The sequence below is a fragment of the Heptranchias perlo genome, unplaced genomic scaffold (genome assembly GCF_035084215.1).
Source record: "Heptranchias perlo isolate sHepPer1 unplaced genomic scaffold, sHepPer1.hap1 HAP1_SCAFFOLD_44, whole genome shotgun sequence".
NCBI lineage: Eukaryota > Metazoa > Chordata > Chondrichthyes > Hexanchiformes > Hexanchidae > Heptranchias > Heptranchias perlo.
The window spans coordinates 11935550-11955691 of NW_027139453.1; the positions used below are offsets into that span (position 1 = coordinate 11935550).

The 20142-nt window shown below is 44.5% G+C and overlaps 1 long non-coding RNA gene across 2 annotated transcripts in view; it reads right to left on the reverse strand.

Moving 5' to 3' along the window:
- LOC137312966 (uncharacterized) overlaps positions 1-20142 on the reverse strand; it is a 74811-nt gene that overhangs the window by 7663 nt on the left and 47006 nt on the right. The window contains exon 1 of one of the 2 annotated variants that reach the window (XR_010960982.1): positions 967-1135. The exons of the other annotated variant lie outside the window; for it this stretch is intronic. This is a non-coding gene — a long non-coding RNA (uncharacterized lncRNA). Of the gene's footprint in view, positions 1-966; positions 1136-20142 lie in introns of those variants that run through there. 2 annotated transcript variants of the gene reach the window in all.

Here is a 20142-nt window from a genome sequence, read left to right on the forward strand (position 1 = left end):
TCAGAGTGGATTCTGTGTCAAAGTGTGTTCTGTGTCAGAGTGTGTTCTGTGTCAGAGTGTGTTCTGTGTCAGAGTGGATTCTGTGTCAGAGTGTGTTCTGTGTCAGAGTGGATTCTGTTTCAGAGTGTGTTCTGTGTCAGAGTGTGTTCTGTGTCAGAGTGTGTCTGTTTTCAGAGTGGCTTTTGTGTCTGAGTGTGTTCTGTGTCAGAGTGTGTTCTATGTCAGAGTGTGTCTGTTTTCAGAGTGGCTTTTGTGTCAGAGTGGGTTCTGTGTCAGAGTGGGTTCGATGTCAGAGTGGGTTTTGTGTCAGAGTGGGTTCGATGTCAGAGTGGGTTCTGAGTCAGAGTGGGTCTGTTTTCAGAGTGGGTTCGATGTCAGAGTGGGTTCTGTCTCAGAGTGTGTTCTGTGTCGGAGTGGGTTATGTCTCAGAGTGTGTTATGTCTCAGAGTGGGTTCTGTGTCAGAGTGGGTTCTGTGTCAGAGTGGGTTCTGTGTCAGAGTGGGTCTGTTTTCAGAGTGTGTTCTGTGTCAGAGTGGGGTCTGTCTCAGAGTAGGTTATGTCTCAGAGTGTGAACTGTGTCAGAGTGAGGTCTTTGTTCAGAGTGGGTTCTGTCTCAGAGTGGGTCTGTTTTCAGAGTGTGTTCTGTGTCAGAGTGGGTGCTATGTCAGAGTGGGTCTGTGTTCAGAGTGGGGACTGTGTTCAGTGTCAGGCTTTGTTTGTAAATAGATTACTCAGATTGCTTTACAAAGAATTCAAATGCGTGCAGAAGCTGAGAGAGAGAGAGAGAGAGTGCGGGTTAAAGAGATAGATGGAGGGAATAACTTGAAAGAAAATGGTTTGAACCGTTTTTTGAAGACACTTGAGTGGCACCTGAGAGCAACGTTACCATTTCCGGGGCGAATAAGGACATCTTTCAGTACTGGCACGAAAAATGTTAGGCTCTGAACTACAAAAAGCAATTTTTACCTGAGATCTTTAAGTCTCAGGGGTGAATGTTCAGAGTGTTTCTCCTCATGTGACACAAGGTCCTGCCTCACAGTTTGTTTCGGACAGAATATTGGTTCAATTCGAAATTCAACAAAACAGATCCTTCCGTTCCCATGAGCAATCTGTGTCCCTTACGAAAACGTATTCAGTTGACGAGGTGGCTTTGTTCCTTGGTATGCAATGTAAGCAATTCAGTTGGAAAAGGACCAAACTGTTTCAGCTACTGAGTCAGGCTGGTAAAATGGGGAAAATAACAAGCAGATTTAAAGAAGATTTGCAGAAACAACGAAAGTGGAGGAGAGGAGAATTCGAAATGAAGGGGAGGGGGAATTTAATTGATATATACAATGTTGGAAAGGTGGGTAGAGCCACGGGGGTGAAGGAGAAGTGAGAAGAGAGGAACAGCATCGTCCAGATGTACAATAATGTTCCGTCAACATTAAAACAGGTCTTCAGAGTGGGGTCTGTGTACACAGTGGGGTTTGTGTTCAGAGTTGGGTCTTTGTTCAGAGTGGGTTCTTTGTTTAGAGTGGAGTCTTTGTTCAGAGTGGGGACTGTGTTCAGAGTGGTGCCTGTGTTCAGAGTGAGGTCTGTCTTCAGAATGGTGTCTGTGTTCAGAGTGGAGTCTGTGTTCAGAGTGGGGTCCATGTTCAGAGAGGGGTCTGTCTTCAGAGTGGTGCCTGTGTTCAGAGTGGGGTGTATGTGTTCAGAGTGAGGTCAGTGTTCAAAGTGGGGCCTGTGTTCAGAGTGGGGTCTGTGTTCAGAGTGGGGCCTGTGTTCATAGAGCCTGTGTGCAGAGTGGGGTGAATGTGTTCAGAATGGGGTTGGTGTTCAGAATGGGGATTGCGTTTAGAGTGGGGTCTGTGTTCAGAGCGGTGTCTGTGTTCAGAGTGAGGTCTGTGTTCAGAGTCGTGTCTGTGTTCTGAGTGTGCTCTGTGTTCAGAGATGGCCTGTGTTCAGTGTTGGGCCTGTGTTCAGAGTGGTGTCTTTGTTCAAAGTGGGGTCTGTGTACCGTCATTGGTCTCTGTTCACTGTGGGATCTGTGTTCAGTGTCAGGTTTTGTTTATCAATCAATAACTCAACATAATTTATAAAGGATTCAACTGCGTGCATACTGTGAGAGAGTGCAGCTTAAAGAGATAGATGGAGGCAAAGCTCTCTGAACAAATTTGTTTTAAAGCAGCTTTTGAAGGCACTTGCAGACACCTTGCAGCCTCTTTACAATTCAGGATATATTAAGGGCATCTTTACATTAATGGCACTAATTAGTTCAAGGCCTGAACTCCGCACAGTAATTTTATCTCGTGTATTTAGTTCCCAGGGGTGAATGTTCATAGTGTTCCCCTCCTGTGACACAGGGCGGTGTCTCATAGTTTGTTCTCGATAAAATTTTGTGAGAATTACGCCTTTCCCTCTGAAAAAAGACACCACTCTGAACACAGGTGCCACTCTGAACACAGACCCCACTTTGAATACAGACCTCACTCTTAACACCGACACCCCACTCTGAACACATGCTCCCAATTCTGAACACAGGCACCCTTCTGAACAAAGACACCACTCTGAACAAAGACAGCACTCTGATCACAGACACCACTCTGAAAACACATCTACCCCACTCTGAAAACATGTACCCCAATCTGAACAAAGACACCACAATGAACAGAGGCCCAACTCTGGACACAGACCCCATTCTGATGATTTCTGTGTTAGTGTGGGCAGAGCTTTATTGTACATCTGGACGATGCTGTTCCTCTCCCCCTGAGCAAGCTTTGTCCCGTATGAAAATATATTCTGTCGATGAGGTGGCTTTGTTGCGAAGAATCCAAAGTAAGGAATTATGTTGAAAACTGACCAGTGTTATATTTATAGAGAAAAGCAACTAAAATGGAAATAACAAAAAGCAGCTTTACCGCATCTTTCGAGATAGAAGTAAAGTGGAGGAGATGAAGATTCAATGACGAAGAGGAGGGGGAAATGTAAATGACATAAGTAATGATACAAAGATGGGTCGAGCCAAGGGGGTGGTGCGGGGTAAAGGAGAAGTGAGGGGAGAGGAACAGCACCGTCCAGATTTACAATAAAGTATCCTGTACACTAACAAAGACATCTTCAGAATGAAGTCTATGTTCAGAGAAGGGCCTCAATTCAGAGCATGGCCCTTATGCAGTGGTGGTTGTAATTCAGTGTCAGACTTTGTTTATAAATAGATACCTCAGATTACTTTTCAAAGAATTCGACTGCACGCAGAATGTGGGAGAGATTGCGGGTTAAAGAGAAAATGGAGGAAAAGCCTTTTGAAGAAATAGGTTTTCTTTTGCGTGCACGTGATCGGCACCACAGAGCAACGCTGCAAATTCACGGACTTATAAAGAATACCGGCTCTCACAGCTACATTGATTACACCGCCTCCCACCACGCTTTCTGTGGGCTTTGTGTTCCCAGAGCGGGGACAGTTATCAGAGTGGGGACAATGTTTAGTTTCGATCTGTATTCAGGGCCAGAATTTGTTTTTAAATAGATATCGGAGATTGCTTTGCAAAGAATTCAGCAGCGCGCAGAGTGTGTGGCAGGGATAGTGCGTGTTAAGGAGATAGGTGGAGAAAATAACATTGAAGAAACAGGTTTTAAATAGGTTTTTGACGGCACTTGAATGGAACCATAGAACAACTTTATCAGTTCAAGGACCATTGAGGATGTATTTCATTACTGGCACGAGACATGTTCGTGTCTGAGCAAAACATAACAATTCTAACTGAGATCTGTTGGTCCCAGGGGTGAAAGTTCAGAGTTTTTCTCCTTATGTGACACAAGGTCCTGCCTCACAGTTTCGGACAGAATATTGATTGAATTCGAAATTGAACAAGACAGATAGCTCCGTTCCCCCTGAGCAATCTCTGTCCCGCATGAAAATATATTCTGTCGATGACGCGGCTTTGTTCCTTGGGATGCAAAGTAAAGAATTCAGTTAGAAAATGACCAAAATGTTACAGTTACTGAGTCAGGCAGGTAAAATGGGGGAAATAAAATGCAGATTTAAAGAAGTTTTGCAGAAAGAATTATAGTGAAGGAGTGGAGAATTCGGAATGAAGTGGTCTGGGGAATGTAAATGACATAAGTAATGTTCCAAACCTCGGTGGAGCCACGGGGGTTGAAGGAGAAGTGGGGAGAGATGAAAGTATCGTCCAGATGTAAAATAAAGCTCTGTCTACACGAACACAGGAATCTTCAGAGTGGGGTCTGTGCTCAGAGTGGGTTTCTGTGTTCAGACTGGGATTTGCGTTCAGTCTGATGACGATGTGTTGATTGGACTCAATGTTCAGAGTGGGGCCTGTGTTCAGAGTGGGCAGTATGTATACAGAGTGGGGCCTGTGTTCAGATTGGTAGCTTTGTTCTGAGAGGAGTCTGTGTTCCGTGTCGGATCTGTGTTCAGTGTCAGGCTTTGTTTATAAATAGATACCTCAGACTAATTTAAAAAGGATTCGACTGCTTTTGAAGGCACTTGCAGACACCTTAGACCCTCTTTACAATTAAGGACATATTAAGGGCATATTTACATTCCTGGCACTAAATATGTTAAGTCCTGAACTCCGCATTGTAATTTGATCTCTTTCTTTAGTTCCCAGTGGTGAATGTTAATATTGTTCCCCTCCTGTGACACAGGCCCGAGTCTCATAATTTGTTGTCAATACAATTTCATGAGAATTAAGCCTTTAACTGAACAGAATTCCTCCTTCCCCCTGAGCAATCTCTGTCCCGTATGAAAATATATTCTGTCCATGAGGTGGCTTTGTTGCGAGGTTATCCGAAGTATGGAATTAAGTTGAAAACTGACCAAAGTGTTATGTTTACAGAGGAAAGCAACTAAAATGGGAAAAATAAAAGCAGATTTACAGCATACTTAGAGAAAGAAGTAAAGTGGAGGAGAGGAAGATTCGATGAGGAAGAGGAAGCGGAAATGTAAATGACATAACTAATGTTACAAAGATGGGTCGAGCCAAGGCGGTGGGGCGGGGTGAAGGAGAAGTGAGGGGAGAGGAACAGCATCGTCCAGATGTGCAATAAAGTTTCCTGTACACTAACAAAAAACATCTTCAGACTGGGGCCTGTGTTCAGAATATGGCCCTTATGCAGTTTCGGTCTGTATTTAGTGCCAGGCTTTGTTTGTAAATAGATATCGGAGATTGCTTTAAAAAGAATTCAGCAGCGTGCAGAATGTGATGGACAAACAGTGCGGGGTAAGGAGATAGGTGGAGAAAATAAGTTTGAAGAAACAGGATTTAAATAGGTTTTTGATGGCACTTGAATGGCATCTTAGTGCAACTTTATTTGTTCAGGGACTATTGAGGATTTATTTTTATTACTGGCACGAAATATGTTCGGGTTTGAGCAAAACATAACAATTCTACCTGAGATCCGTAGATCCCAGGGTTGAATGTTAGGAGCGTTTGTCCTCGTGTGACACAAAGCCGTGTCTCACAGTTTGTTTCGGACAGAATATTGGTTGAATTCGAACTTCAAAAAAACAGATACCTCCGTTGCCCCTGAGCAATCTGTGTCCCTTATGAAAACACATTATGTTGATGAGGTGGCTTTGTTCCATTGTATGCAAAGTAAGCAATTCATTTGGAAAATGACCAAAATATTTCAGTTGCTGTGTCAGGCTGGTGAAACTGGGAAAATGAAAAGCAGATTTAGAGAAGATTTACAGAAAGAACTAAAGTGGAGGAGAGGAGAATTCGGGGATGAAAAGGAGAGGAGAATGTAAATGAGATCTGTAATGTTCCAAAGGTGGGTGGAGCCACGGGGGTGAAGGAGAAGTGAGGAGAGAGGAACAGCATCGTCCAGATGTACTATAAAGCTCTGTCGACACTAACACAGAAAATTTCAGAGTGGGGTCTGTGTCCAGAGTGGGGTCCGTGTTCAGAGAGGGGCCTGTGTTCAGAGAGGGCCTGTGTTCAGAGCGGGGCCTGTGTTCAGAGTGGTGTCTTTGTTCAGATTGGGGTGCATGTGTTCAGAGTGGGGTATATGTGTTCAGAGTGCGGTATCTGTGTTCAGATTGGTGTCTGTGTTCAGATTGGGGTATATGTGTTCAGAGTGGGGTATCTGTGTTCAGATTGGTGTCTGTGTTCAGAGTGCTGTCTTTGTTCAGAGTGAAGTCTTTGTTCAGTTTTTCTTCGTTCAGTTTGTGGTGCCTGTGTTCAGAGTGGGGTGTATGGGTTCAGAGTGGGGTTTGTGTTCAGAGTGCTGTCTTTTTTCAGAGTGAGGTCTGTGTTCAGAGTGGTGTTTGCGTTCAGTGTGATGCCTGCATGTGGAGTGGGGTCTGTGTTCAGAGTGGGGTTTGTGTTCAGAGTTGGGCCTGTGTTCAGAGTGCTGTCTTTTTTCAGAGTGGGTTCTGTTTTTAGAGTGGGGTCTGTGTTCAGAGTGTAGTCTGTATTCTGATAGGTGTCTGTGTTCCGTGTGTGATCTGTGTTCAGTGTCAGGTTTGTTTATCAATCGATAACACAGAATAATTTATAAAGGATTCAACTGCGGGCAGACTGTGTGAGAGAGTGCAGTTTAAAGAGATAGGTGGAGGCAAAGCTCTCTGAACAAATTGGTTTTAAACCAGCTTTTGAAGGCACTTGCAGAAAACCTTACAGCCTCTTTACAATTCAGGATATATAAAGGGCATCTTTTCATTACTGCCACTAAATATTTCAAGGCCTGAACTCCGCACAGTAATTTTATCTCGGCTATTTAGTTCCCAGAGGTGAATGTTCACGTTGTTCCCCTCATTTCACACAGTGCGGTTTATTATAGTTTGTACTGGATACAATTTTGTGAGAATTCAGCATTTAACTAAACAGAGTTCCACCTTCCCCCTGACCAATCTCTGTCCCGTATGAAAATATATTCTGTCGATGAGGTGGCTTTGTTGCTTTGTTTCTTTGCATGCAAAGTATGCAATTCATTTGGAAAATGACCAATATTTTTCGGTTACTGAGTCAGGCTGGTAAAATGGGGAAAATAAAAAGCAGATTTAAAGAAGATTTACAGAAGGATAGGAGAATAGGAGAATAGGAGAATTCGGGGATGAAGAGGAGAGGAGAATTTAAATGACATATGTAATGTTCCAAAGGTGGGAGGAGCCACGGGGGTGAAGAAGAAATGAGGAGAGAGGAACAGCGTCGTCGAGATGTACACTAAAGCTCTTTCTATACGAACACAGACATCTTCAGAGCAGGGTCTGTGTTCAGAGTGGGTCCGTGTTCAGAGTGGGGTCTGTGTTGTGTGTGAAGTCTGTGTTCTGAGTGTGGTCTGTGTTCAGAGTGGAATCTGCGTTCAGTGTTGGGTCTGTGTTCAGAATGGGCTTTGTGGTCAGTGTGGGGACTGTATTCAGAGTTGGTTCTGCTTCAGAGTGGCGCTGTGTTCAGAGTGGGGACTATGTTCGCCTTGGGGTCTGTGTTTAGATTGGGGTCCGTGCTCATAGTGGATTCTGTGTTGAGAGGAGGGACTGAGTTCACAGTTGGATCTGTGTTCAGAGTGAGGTCCGGGCTCAGAGTTGGGTCCGTGCTCAGAGTTGGGTTCGTGCTCAGAGTGGGGTTCGTGCTCAGAGTTGGGTTCGTGCTCAGAGTGGGGTTCGTGCTCAGAGTGCGGTTCGTGCTCAGAGTTGGGTTCGTGCTCAGAGTGGGGTTCGTGCTCAGAGTGGGGTTCGTTTTCATTGTGGGGTCTGTGTTCTGTGTGCTGACAGTGTTCAGAGTGTGGTGCATGTGTTCAAAGTGGGGCCTGTGTTCATGGTGGGGTCTGTGTTCATAATTGGCTCTGTGTTCAGAGTGGCGAATGTTTTCAGAGTTGGGTCTGTGTTCATTGTCGGTCTTTGTTCAGTGTCAGGCTTTGTTTGAGAATAGATCTATCAGATAGCTTTGGAAAGAATTCAACTGCGTGCGGACAGTGAGAGAGAGTGCGGGTTAAAGAGAAAGATGGAGGAAATACCTTGGAAGAAAAAAGGTTTTAAACAGTTTTTTGAAGGCACTTGATTGGCACCTCAGAGCAACTTTACCATTTCCGGGACTAATAAGGACATCTTTCATTAATTGCACGAAATACGTTAGGCTCTGAACTCCAAATAGCAATTTACCTGAGATCTTTAATTCTCAGGGGTGAATGTTCAGAGTTCTTCTCCTCATGTGACACAAGGTCCTGCCTCACAGTTTGTTTCGGACAGAATATTGGTTGATTTCGAAATTCAACAAAACCGATAGCTCCGTTCCCCCTGAGCAATCTCTTTCCCAAATGAAAATATATTCTGTCGATGCAGTGGCTTTGTTCCTTGGTATGCAAAGTAATGAATGCAGTTGGAGAATGACCAATATGTTTCAGTTACTGAGTCAGGCAGGTAAAATGGGAAAAAATAAAACGCAGTTTTTAAGAAGATTTGCAGAAAGAACAAAAGTGGAGGAGAGGAGAAGTCGGACTGAGGAGGAGGGGGGAATGTAAATGACATCAGTATTGTAACAAAGGTGGGTGAAGCACGGGGGTTGAAGGAGAAATGAGGAGAGAAGAACAGCATTTTCCAGATGTACAATAAAGCTCCGTCAACATTAACACAGGAATCTTCACAGTGAGGTCTGTGTCCAGAGTGGGGTCTGTGTCCATAGTGGGGTCTGTGTCCAGAGTGGGGTCTGTGTCCAGAGTGGGGTCTGTGTCCATAGTGGGGTCTGTGTCCAGAGTGATGCCTGTGTCTAGAGTGGGTTCTGTGTCCATAGTGGGGTCTGTGTCCAGAGTGGTGTCTGTGTCCAGAGTGGTGTCTGTGTCCAGAGTGGGGTCTGTGTCCAGAGTGGTGTCTGTGTCCAGAGTGGGGCGAATGACCAAAATGTTTCAGTCACTGAGTCAGGCAGGTAAAATGGGAAAAATAAAAAAGTTGATTTGAAGATGATTTGCAGAAAGAACTGAAGTAAAGAAGAGGAAGTTTGGGGAATGAAGAGGTAGGGGGAACAGAAATGACATAAGTAATGTGACAAAGGTGTGTGGAGCCACGGGCGTGAAGGAGAAGTGAGGAGAGAGGAACAGCACCGAACAGATGTACAATAAAGCTCCGTCAACACTCACATCGAAATCTTCAGAGTGTGGTCTGTGTTCAGAGTGTGGTCTCCTCACCAATTCAGGACTTACAGACTCTTGACCAATGAATGAATTATTAAGGGTATCTTTACATTAATGGCACTAAATATGTTAAGGCATGAACTCTGCACTGTATTTTTATTTGAGGTATTTCGGTCCCAGGTGTGAATGTTCATAGTGTTCCCCTCACGTGACACAGGGCGGTGTCTCATAGTTTGTTCTTGATACAACTTTGAGAATTGCGCATTCAACAAAACAGAATTCCTCCTTCCCCCTGAGCAATCTCTGTCCCGTATGAAAATATATTCTGTCGATGAGGTGGCTTTGTTGCTCGGAATCCAAAGTAAGGAATTGAGTTAAAAACTGACCAAAGTCTTATATTTACAGAGAAAAGCAACTGAAATAGATAAAATATCAAGCAGGTTTGCAACATACTTAGAGAAAGAAATAAAGTGGAGGAGAGGAAGATTCGATGACGAAGGTGACGGGGAAATGTAAATGAAATATGTAATATTACAATAGTGTGTGAAGCCATGGAGCGTGAAGGAGAAGTGAGGGGAGAGGAACAGCATCGTCCAGATGTACAATAAAGTTTCCTGTACACTAACAAAGACATCTTCAGAATGGAGTCTGTGCTCAGAGTCGGGTCCGTGTCGAGAGTGGAGTCTGTGCTCAGAGTGGAGCCTGTATTCAGATTGGGGTCTGTGTTCAGTGAGGGGTCTGTGTTCAGAGTGTGGTCCTTATGCAGTGGTGGTTGGTATTCAGTGTCAGGCTTTGTTTATAAATAGAGACCTCAGATTACTTTACAAAGAATTCGAATGCACGCAGATTGTGTGAGAGAGTGCAGGTTAAAGAGGAAATGGAGGAAAAGCCATTTGAAGAAATAGGTTTTCTTTTGCGTCCACATGATCGGCACCACACAGCAACGCTGCGAATTCACGGATTTGCAAAGAACACCGGCTCTCCCAGCTACATTGATAACACCGCCGCCCACCCCGCTTCCTGTGGGCTGTGTGTTCCCAGAGTGGGGACAGTTATCAGAGTAGGGACAATGTTCAGTTTAGATCTGAATTCAGTGTCAGGCTTTGTTTGCAACCAGATATCGGAGATTGCTTTACAAGGAATTCAACAGCGCGCAGAATGTGAGGGAGAGACAGTGCGCGGTAAGGCGATAGGTGGAGAAAATAACATTGAAGAAAAAGGTTTTAAATAGGTTTTTGACGGCACTTGAATGGCACCTTAGAAGCACTTTATCAGTTCAGTGACAATTGAGGATTTATTTTGTTACTGGCACGAAATATGTTCGGGTGTGAGCAAAACATAACAATTCCAAATGAGATCTGTAGGTCCCAGGGGTGAGTGTTCAGAGTGTTTCTCCTCATGTGACACAAGGTCCTGCCTCACAATATGTTTCGGACAGAATATTGGTTGAAAGGTGGGTGAAGCCACGGGGGTGAAGGAGGAATGCGGAGAGAGGAACAGCATCGTCCAGATGTACCATAAAGCTCTGTCCACACTAACACAGGAATCTTCAGAGTGGGGCCTTTGTTCAGAGTGTGTCAGATTGGTTCTGCATCAGACTGGGTTTTATGTCAGAGTGGGTCTGTGTTCTGAGTGGGTTCTGTGTCAGAGTCGGTTCTGTCTCAGTCTGGGTTCTATGTCAGAGTGGGTCTGTGTTCAAAGTGTGGACTGTGTTCACAGTGGGGTCTGTGCCAGTGTATATCCGTGTTCAGAGTGGGGACTGTGTTCACCGTGGAGTCGGTGTTCGGCGTGGAGTCCGTGCTCAGATTGGGTTCTGTTTTGAGAGCGGCGACTGTGTTCACAGTGGCATCTGTGTTCAGATTAGGCTCCATGCTCAGAGTGGCGTCTGTACTCAGAGTGGTGTCCATGTTCTTAGTGGGGTCCGTGTTCAGTTGGGGTTTGTGCACAGTGTGGGTTCCGTGTTCAGTGTGGGGTTCGTGCACAGTGTGGCGTTCGTGCTCAGAGTGGGGTCCGTGTCCAGAGTGGGGTCCGAGTCCACAGTGGGGTCCGCGTTCAGAGTGGGGTCAGTGTTCAGAGTGGGGTCCGAGTTCACAGTGGGGTCCGCGTTCAGAGTGGGTTCTGTGTCAGAGTGGGTTCTGTGTCAGAGTGGGTCTGTTTTCAGAGTGGGTTCGATGTCAGAGTGGGTTATGTCTCAGAGTGTGTTATGTCTCAGAGTGGGTTCTGTGTCAGAGTGGGTTCTGTGTCAGAGTGTGTTCTGTGTTGGAGTGGGTCTGTTTTCAGAGTGTGTTCTGTGTCAGAGTGGGGTCTGTCTCAGAATAGGTTATGTCTCAGAATGTGAACTGTGTCAGAGTGGGGTCTTTGTTCAGAGTGGGTTCTGTCTCAGAGTGGGTCTGTTTTCAGAGTGTGTTCTGTGTCAGAGTGGATGCTATGTCAGAGTGGGTCTGTGTTCAGAGTGGGGACTGTGTTCAGTGTCAGGCTTTGTTTGTAAATAGATTACTCACATTGCTTTACAAAGAATTCAAATGCGTGCAGAAGCTGAGAGAGAGAGAGAGAGTGCGGGTTAAAGAGATAGATGGAGGGAATAACTTGAAAGAAAATGGTTTGAACCGTTTTTTGAAGACACTTGAGTGGCACCTGAGAGCAACTTTACCATTTCCGGGGCGAATAAGGACATCTTTCAGTACTGGCACGAAACATGTTAGGCTCTGAACTACAAAAAGCAATTTTTACCTGAGATCTTTAAGTCTCAGGGGTGAATGTTCACAGTGTTTCTCCTCATGTGACACAAGGTCCTGCCTCACAGTTTGTTTCGGACAGAATATTGGTTCAATTCGAAATTCAAAAAAACAGATCCCTCCGTTCCCATGAGCAATCTGTGTCCCTTACGAAAACGTATTCTGTTGACGAGGTGGCTTTGTTCCTTGGTATGCAATGTAAGCAATTCAGTTGGAAAAGGACCAAACTGTTTCAGTTACTGAGTCAGGCTGGTAAAATGTGGAAAATAACAAGCAGATTTAAAGAAGATTTGCGGAAACAACGAAAGTGGAGGAGAGGAGAATTCGAAATGAAGGGGAGGGGGAATTTAATTGATATATAAAATGTTGCAAAGGTGGGTAGAGCCACGGGGGTGAAGGAGAAGTGAGAGGAGAGGAACAGCATCGTCCAGATGTACAATAAAGTTCCATCAACATTAAAACAGGTCTTCAGAGTGGGGTCTGTGTACACAGTGGGGTTTGTGTTCAGAGTGGGGTCTTTGTTCAGAGTGGGTTCTTTGTTTAGAGTGGTGTCTTTGTTCAGAGTGGGGACTGTGTTCAGAGTGGTGTGCATATGTTCAGAGTGAGGTCTGTCTTCAGAATGGTGTCTGTGTTCAGAGTGGTGTCTGTGTTCAGAGTGGGGTCCATGTTCAGAGAGGGGTCTTTCTTCAGAGTGGTGCCTGTGTTCAGAGTGGGGTGTATGTGTTCAGAGTGAGGTCAGTATTCAAAGTGGGGCCTGTGGTCAGAGTGGGGTCTGTGTTCAGAGTGGGGCCTGTGTTCATAGAGTCTGTGTGCAGAGTGGGGTGAATGTGTTCAGAGTGGGGTTAGTGTTCAGAATGGGGATTGCGTTTAGAGTGGGGTCTGTGTTCAGAGTGGGGTCTGTGTTCTGAGTGTGCTCTGTGTTCAGAGATGGTCTGTGTTCACTGTTGGGCCTGTGTTCAGAGTGCTGTCTGTGTTCTGAGTGTGCTCTGTGTTCAGAGATGGCCTGTGTTCAGTGTTGGGCCTGTGTTCAGAGTGGTGTCTTTGTTCAGAGTGGGGTCTGTGTTCCGACATTGGTCTCTGTTCAGAGTGGAGTCTGTGTTCTGCGACGAGTCTCTGTTCCGTGTGGGATCTGTGTTCAGTGTCAGGTTTTGTTTATCAATCAATAACTCAACATAATTTATAAAGGATTCAACTGCGTGCATACTGTGAGAGAGTGCAGCTTGAAGAGATAGATGGAGGCAAAGCTCTCTGAACAAATTTGTTTTAAAGCAGCTTTTGAAGGCACTTGCAGACACCTTGCAGCCTCTTTACAATTCAGGATATATTAAGGGCATCTTTACATTAATGGCACTAATTAGTTCAAGGCCTGAACTCCGCACAGTCATTTTATCTCGTGTATTTAGTTCCCAGGGTCGAATGTTCATAGTGTTCCCCTCCTGTGACACAGGGCGGTGTCTCATTGTTTGTTCTCGATAAAATTTTGTGAGAATTACGCCTGACACTCTGAAAAAAGACACCACTCTGAACACAGGCCCCACTTTGAATACAGACCTCACTCTTAACACCGACACCACACTCTGAACACATACACCCAATTCTGAACACAGGCACCCGTCTGAACAAAGACACCACTCTGAACAAAGACAGCACTCTGATCACAGACACCACTCTGAAAACACATCTACCCCACTCTTAAAACATGTACCCCAATCTGAACAAAGACACCACAATGAACACAGGCCCTACTCTGGACACAGACCCCATTCTGAGGATTTCTGTGTTAGTGTGGATAGAGCATTATTGTACATCTGGACGATGCTGTTCCTTTGCCCCTGAGCAAGCTTTGTCCCGTATGAAAATATATTCTGTCGATAAGGTGGCTTTGTTGCGAAGAATCCAAAGTAAGGAATTATGTTGAAAACTGACCAGTGTTATATTTATAGAGAAAAGCAACTAAAATGGAGATAACAAAAAGCAGGTTTACCGCATCCTTCGAGATAGAAGTAAAGTGGAGGAGATGAAGATTCAATGACGAAGAGGAGGGGGAAATGTAAATGACATAAGTAATGATACAAAGATGGGTCGAGCCAAGGGGGTGGTGCGGGGTAAAGGAGAAGTGAGGGGAGAGGAACAGCACCGTCCAGATTTACAATAAAGTATTCTGTACACTAACAAAGACATCTTCAGAATGAAGTCTATGTTCAGAGAAGGGCCTCAATTCAGAGCATGGCCCTTATGCAGTGGTGGTTGTAATTCAGTGTCAGACTTTGTTTATAAATAGATACCTCAGATTACTTTTCAAAGAATTCGACTGCACGCAGAATGTGGGAGAGATTGCGGGTTAAAGAGAAAATGGAGGAAAAGCCTTTTGAAGAAATAGGTTTTCTTTTGCGTGCAGGTGATCGGCACCACAGAGCAACGCTGCCAATTCACGGACTTATAAAGAATACCGGCTCTCACAGCTACATTGATTACACCGCCTCCCACCACGCTTTCTGTGGGCTTTGTGTTCCCAGAGCGGGGAAAGTTATCAGAGTGGGGACAATGTTTCGTTTCGATCTTTATTCAGGGCCAGAATTTGTTTTTAAATAGATATCGGAGATTGCTTTGCAAAGAATTCAGCAGCGCGCAGAGTGTGTGGCAGGGATAGTGCGTGTTAAGGAGATAGGTGGAGAAAATAACATTGAAGAAACAGGTTTTAAATAGGTTTTTGACGGCACTTGAATGGAACCTTAGAACAACTTTATCAGTTCAAGGACTATTGTGGATGTATTTCATTACTGGCACGAGACATGTTCGGGTCTGAGCCAAACATAACAATTCTAACTGAGATCTGTTGGTCCCAGGGGTGAAAGTTCAGAGTTTTTCTCCTTATGTGACACAAGGTCCTGCCTCACAGTTTCGGACAGAATATTGATTGAATTCGAAATTGAACAAGACAGATAGCTCCGTTCCCCCTGAGCAATCTCTGTCCCGCATGAAAATATATTCTGTCGATGACGCGGCTTTGTTCCTTGGGATGCAAAGTAAAGAATTCAGTTAGAAAATGACCAAAATGTTACAGTTACTGAGTCAGGCAGGTAAAATGGGGGAAATAAAATGGAGATTTAAAGAAGTTTTGCAGAAAGAATTATAGTGAAGGAGTGGAGAATTCGGAATGAAGTGGTCTGGGGAATGTAAATGACATAAGTAATGTTCCAAACCTCGGTGGAGCCACGGGGGTTGAAGGAGAAGTGGGGAGAGATGAAAGTATCGTCCAGATGTAAAATAAAGCTCTGTCTACACGAACACAGGAATCTTCAGAGTGGGGTCTGTGCTCAGAGTGGGTTTCTGTGTTCAGACTGGGATTTGCGTTCAGTCTGATGACGATGTGTTGATTGGACTCTATGTTCAGAGTGGGTCCTGTGTTCAGAGTGGGCAGTATCTATTCAGAGTGGGGCCTGTGTTCAGATTGGTGTCTTTGTTCTGAGAGGAGTCTGTGTTCCGTGTCGGATCTGTGTTCAGTGTCAGGCTTTGTTTATAAATAGATACCTCAAACTAATTTAAAAAGGATTCGACTGCTTTTGAAGGCACTTGCAGACACCTTAGACCCTCTTTACAATTAAGGACATATTAAGGGCATATTTACATTCCTGGCACTAAATATGTTTACTCCTGAACTCCGCACTGTAATTTGATATCTTTATTTAGTTCCCAGGGGTGAATGTTAATATTGTTCCCCTCCTGTGACACAGGCCCGAGTCTCATAATTTGTTGTCAATACAATTTTATGAGAATTAAGCCTTTAACTGAACAGATTTCCTCCTTCCCCCTGAGCAATCTCTGTCCCGTATGAAAATATATTCTGTCCATGAGGTGGCTTTGTTGCTCGGCGTCCGAAGTATGGAATTAAGTTGAAAACTGACCAAAGTGTTATGTTTACAGAGGAAAGCAACTAAAATGGGGAAAATAAAAGCAGATTTACAGCATACTTAGAGAAAGAAGTAAAGTGGAGGAGAGGAAGATTCGATGAGGAAGAGGAAGCGGAAATGTAAATGACATAACTAATGTTACAAAGATGGGTCGAGCCAAGGGGGTGGGGCGGGGTGAAGGAGAAGTGAGGGGAGAGGAACAACATCGTCCAGATGTGCAATAAAGTTTCCTTTACACTAACAAAAAACATCTTCAGACTGGGGCCTGTGTTCAGAATATGGCCCTTATGCAGTTTCGGTCTGTATTTACTGCCAGGCTTTGTTTGTAAATAGATATCGGAGATTGCTTTACAATGAATTCAGCAGCGTGCAGAATGTGATGGACAAACAGTGCGGGGTAAGGAGATAGGTGGTGAAAATAAGTTTGAAGAAACAGGATTTAAATAGGTTTTTGATGGCACTTGAATGGCATCTTAGTGCAACTTTATTTGTTCAGGGACTATTGAGGATTTATTTTTATTACTGGCACGAAATATGTTCGGGTTTGAGCAAAACATAACAATTCTACCTGAGATCTGTAGATCCCAGGGTTGAATGTTAGGAGCGTTTGTCCTCGTGTGACACAAAGCCCTGTCTCACAGTTTGTTTCGGACAGAATATTGGTTGAATTCGAACTTCAAAAAAACAGATACCTCCGTTGCCCCTGAGCAATCTGTGTCCCTTATGAAAACATATTATGTTGATGAGGTGGCTTGTTCCATTGTATGCAAAGTAAGCAATTCATTTGGAAAATGACCAAAATATTTCAGTTGCTGTGTCAGGCTGGTGAAACGTCGATAATGAAAAGCAGATTTAGAGAAGATTTACAGAAAGAACTAAAGTGGAGGAGAGGAGAATCCGGGGATGAAAAGGAGAGGAGAATGTAAATGAAATCTGTAATGTTCCAAAGGTGGGTGGAGCCACGGGGGTGAAGGAGAAGTGAGGAGAGAGGAACAGCATCGTCCAGATGTACTATAAAGCTCTGTCTACACTAACACAGAAAATTTCAGAGTGGGGTCTGTGTCCAGAGTGGGGTCCGTGTTCAGAGAGGGGCCTGTGTTCAGAGAGGGCCTGTGTTCAGAGCGGGGCCTGTGTTCAGAGTGGTGTCTTTGTTCAGATTGGGGTGCATTTGTTCAGAGTGGGGTATATGTGTTCAGAGTGCGGTATCTGTGTTCAGATTGGTGTCTGTGTTCAGATTGGGGTATATGTGTTCAGAGTGGGGTATCTGTGTTCAGATTGGTGTCTGTGTTCAGAGTGCTGTCTTTGTTCAGAGTGAAGTCTTTGTTCAGTTTTTCTTCGTTCAGTTTGTGGTGCCTGTGTTCAGAGTGGGGTGTATGGTTTCAGAGTGGGGTTTGTGTTCAGAGTGGTGTCTTTTTTCAGAGTGAGGTCTGTGTTCAGAGTGGTGTTTGCGTTCAGTGTGATGCCTGCATGTGGAGTGGGGTCTGTGTTCAGAGTGGGGTTTGTGTTCAGAGTTGAGCCTGTGTTCAGAGTGCTGTCTTTTTTCAGAGTGGGTTCTGTTTTTAGAGTGGGGTCTGTGTTCAGAGTGTAGTCTGTATTCTGATAGATGTCTGTGTTCCGTGTGTGATCTGTGTTCAGTGTCAGGTTTGTTTATCAATCGATAACACAGAATAATTTATAAAGGATTCAACTGCGGGCAGACTGTGTGAGAGAGTGCAGTTTAAAGAGATAGATGGAGGCAAAGCTCTCTGAACAAATTGGTTTTAAACCAGCTTTTGAAGGCACTTGCAGAAAACCTTACAGCCTCTTTACAATTCAGGATATATAAAGGGCATCTTTTCATTACTGCCACTAAATATTTCAAGGCCTGAACTCCGCACAGTAATTTTATCTCGGCTATTTAGTTCCCAGAGGTGAATGTTCACGGTGTTCCCCTCATTTCACACAGTGCGGTTTATTATAGTTTGTACTGGATACAATTTTGTGAGAATTCAGCATTTAACTAAACAGAGTTCCACCTTCCCCCTGACCAATCTCTGTCCCGTATGAAAATATATTCTGTCGATGAGGTGGCTTTGTTGCTTTGTTTCTTTGCATGCAAAGTATGCAATTCATTTGGAAAATGACCAAAATTTTTCGGTTACTGAGTCAGGCTGGTAAAATGGGGAAAATAAAAAGCAGATTTAAAGAAGATTTACAAAAGGAACTTAAGTGGAGGAAAGGAGAATTCGGGGATGAAGAGGAGAGGAGAATTTAAATGACATATGTAATGTTCCAAAGGTGGGAGGAGCCACGGGGGTGAAGAAGAAATGAGGAGAGAGTAACAGCGTCGTCGAGATGTACAATAAAGCTCTTTCTATACGAACACAGACATCTTCAGAGCAGGGTCTGTGTTCAGAGTGGGTCCGTGTTCAGAGTGGGGTCTGTGTTGTGTGTGAAGTCTGTGTTCTGAGTGTGGTCTGTGTTCAGAGTGGGATCTGCGTTCAGTGTTGGGTCTGTGTTCAGAATGGGCTTTGTGGTCAGTGTGGGGACTGTATTCAGAGTTGGTTCTGCTTCAGAGTGGCGCTGTGTTCAGAGTGGGGACGGTGTTCGCCTTGGGGTCTGTGTTTAGATTGGGGTCCGTGCTCATAGTGGATTCTGTGTTGAGAGGAGGGACTGTGTTCACAGTTGGATCTGTGTTCAGAGTGAGGTCCGGGCTCAGAGTTGGGTCCGTGCTCAGAGTTGGATTCGTGCTCAGAGTTGGGTTCGTGCTCAGAGTTGGGTTCGTGCTCAGAGTGGGGTTCGTGCTCAGAGTGGGGTTCGTGCTCAGAGTTGGGTTCGTGCTCAGAGTGGGGTTCGTGCTCAGAGTGGGGTTCGTGCTCAGAGTGGGGTTCGTGCTCAGAGTGGGGTTCGTGCTCAGAGTGGGGTTCGTTTTCATTGTGGGGTCTGTGTTCTATGTGGTGACAGTGTTCAGATTGGGGTGGATGTGTTCAAAGTGGGGCCTGTGTTCATGGTGGGGTCTGTGTCCATAATTGGCTCTGTGTTGAGAGAGGGGAATGTTTTCAGAGTTGGGTATGTGTTCATTGTCGGTCTTTGTTCAGTGTCAGGCTTTGTTTGAGAATAGATCTATCAGATAGCTTTGGAAAGAATTCAACTGCGTGCGGACAGTGAGAGAGAGTGCGGGTTAAAGAGAAAGATGGAGGAAATACCTTGGAAGAAAAAAGGTTTTAAACAGTTTTTTGAAGGCACTTGATTGGCACCTCAGAGCAACTTTACCATTTCCGGGACTAATAAGGACATCTTTCATTAATTGCACGAAATACGTTAGGCTCTGAACTCCAAATAGAAATTTTACCTGAGATCTTTAATTCTCAGGGGTGAATGTTCAGAGTTCTTCTCCTCATGTGACACAAGGTCCTGCCTCACAGTTTGTTTCGGACAGAATATTGGTTGATTTCGAAATTCAACAAAACCGATAGCTCCGTTCCCCCTGAGCAATCTCTTTCCCAAATGAAAATATATTCTGTCGATGCGGTGGCTTTGTTCCTTGGTATGCAAAGTAATGAATGCAGTTGGAGAATGACCAATATGTTTCAGTTACTGAGTCAGGCAGGTAAAATGGGAAAAAATAAAACGCAGTTTTAAAGAAGATTTGCAGAAAGAACAAAAGTGGAGGAGAGGAGAAGTCGGACTGAAGAGGAGGGGGGAATGTAAATGACATCAGTATTGTAACAAAGGTGGGTGAAGCACGGGGGTTGAAGGAGAAATGAGGAGAGAAGAACAGCATTTTCCAGATGTACAATAAAGCTCCGTCAACATTAACACAGGAATCTTCACAGTGAGGTCTGTGTCCAGAGTGGGGTCTGTGTCCAGAGTGGGGTCTGTGTCCATAGTGGGGTCTGTGTCCAGAGTGGTGTCTGTGTCCAGAGTGGGGCGAATGACCAAAATGTTTCAGTCACTGAGTCAGGCAGGTAAAATGGGAAAAATAAAAAAGTTGATTTGAAGATGATTTGCAGAAAGAACTGAAGTAAAGAAGAGGAAGTTTGGGGAATGAAGAGGTAGGGGGAACAGAAATGACATAAGTAATGTAACAAAGGTGGGTGGAGCCACGGGCGTGAAGGAGAAGTGAGGAGAGAGGAACAGCACCGAACAGATGTACAATAAAGCTCCGTCAACACTCACATCGAAATCTTCAGAGTGGGGTCTGTGTTCAGAGTGTGGTCTCCTAACCAATTCAGGACTTACAGACTCTTGACCAATGAATGAATTATTAAGGGTATCTTTACATTAATGGCACTAAATATGTTAAGGCATGAACTCTGCACTGTATTTTTATTTGAGGTATTTCGGTCCCAGGTGTGAATGTTCATAGTGTTCCCCTCATGTGACACAGGGCGGTGTCTCATAGTTTGTTCTTGATACAACTTTGAGAATTGCGCCTTCAACAA